Here is a 1,622-nt window from a genome sequence, read left to right as displayed (position 1 = left end):
AATTGTCAACTACAAAATGACTAGGCATTCCCGTTGCTTCCATTACAAGCCTCCTCATCCATTTTACTGGCAGGTCAATGATAGTTAGCCTTTCCAAAGTACGTGTTGGCCTCTGTTTGAACCGACTGCCTGCTTCTAATTGAATCTTGCATTTGCGCCGGCTGTGTGACGGCACATGAAAGGCTCTTCAGCAGTGGACAGTAATGACTGAATGTGTTCACAAAAAAATATATCTAACTAACTAATCAATTATTCACTCACTCGCTCAGCCATGCATGATGGCCGAATGATCAAGAATGATCGTGGGTTGCTGCAATGCTGCAAATGCAGTTATCAGTAAAAGATTCTTGTGCATTTTTTTTTCCAGTTCTTATTTAATGGACATTGCTTTGTGCAGTGGGAGTCTATGTGCTTATTGTATATGACCAATTTTACTCTGTGCATTAATGGCAACTCAAGTACTGTGTGATGCTTGGTCAGCACTTGTTTTGACATTTTTAGGAACTTTGTCACAACAAAACAGAAGAAAAACATTCATTAAAACTCCATTCCATAATAGTAGTGGAAGAAGTATAGGGGTATACACAAGATAATTGTCATTTTCTCATAGATAAGCAGTCTCATTAATGTGATTTTTTTTTGCTGTTTGTAGTCGACTATAATACTATGAAATTATTTTTATGGATGCTCATAGCATAAACAACATAGCGGAAGGTGGCCAAGGACTGAAAACTGATCATTATGACCTTGTAATCGAATGAGTTATTATAAAAATTCCGTTTCTAAAATGTGTTGACTTGATTGACGCTATCGGGGAGGTTTTCCAGTTACGAATATGCGTACGACTGTTTGTTATAATTTCAAGTGGTGCATCATTATGGATGGATACTTTTCTTTCTTTATGTATGCGTCCATATTGAGGATAACGGCTTTAAATATGGACATTTCTTTATGTATTTACATAATATATATTAATAATAATATAATGTTAAATAATCCACAAGTATATTGGGGCGCATCAGGATGCTGGTACACATCACCTGTTATGTGTACCAGCATCCTGATGCGCCCCATCAACCTTGCACGAATCTTGGCCACAACAATGCTGCCCTCTAGTGTTAAATGGCGGTAATGGACGTCTCGCCATAGCAAGTGACCGGTGCATATCTGAAAAAGAATATGTGAACATCAGCTCCGCATTGTGGTGCTGTATTGAAGACTACGCATCATGCTTCAGGCTAGTATAGTATCGATAATTGTATCCTACCTGAAAAACTTCCGTTTCAAGAGACTTGGGTCTCCAGAGGGTGGCTGTGCATGTTATTCGAGGCGGCTCACTGAAGTTTTCAGTCGCAGATGGATTTTCAACTAATTGGGTTCACATCAGAGCAGCATTATCGCTGCATGCTGAGTTTTTATTCCGCTTTACAAAATGCATTGTTGCCTTGTGGAGTGGAATTTTAATGTGCAAAGCAAAATCTGTTCAGAGGAATTCTAAACGAAACCAAATGGTGTGTGCATGATCTTAACTTTAATGCCACTCATAATTTGATACTTAAATAGATTAGTTGACCTGCTCACCACAAACATTAACAGAGTTAAAAACAACAAAGGCAAATCCA

The sequence above is a fragment of the Syngnathus typhle genome, linkage group LG11 (assembly GCF_033458585.1).
Source record: "Syngnathus typhle isolate RoL2023-S1 ecotype Sweden linkage group LG11, RoL_Styp_1.0, whole genome shotgun sequence".
Taxonomy (NCBI): Eukaryota; Metazoa; Chordata; class Actinopteri; order Syngnathiformes; family Syngnathidae; genus Syngnathus; species Syngnathus typhle.
Note: the sequence above shows the minus strand (reverse complement) of the source record.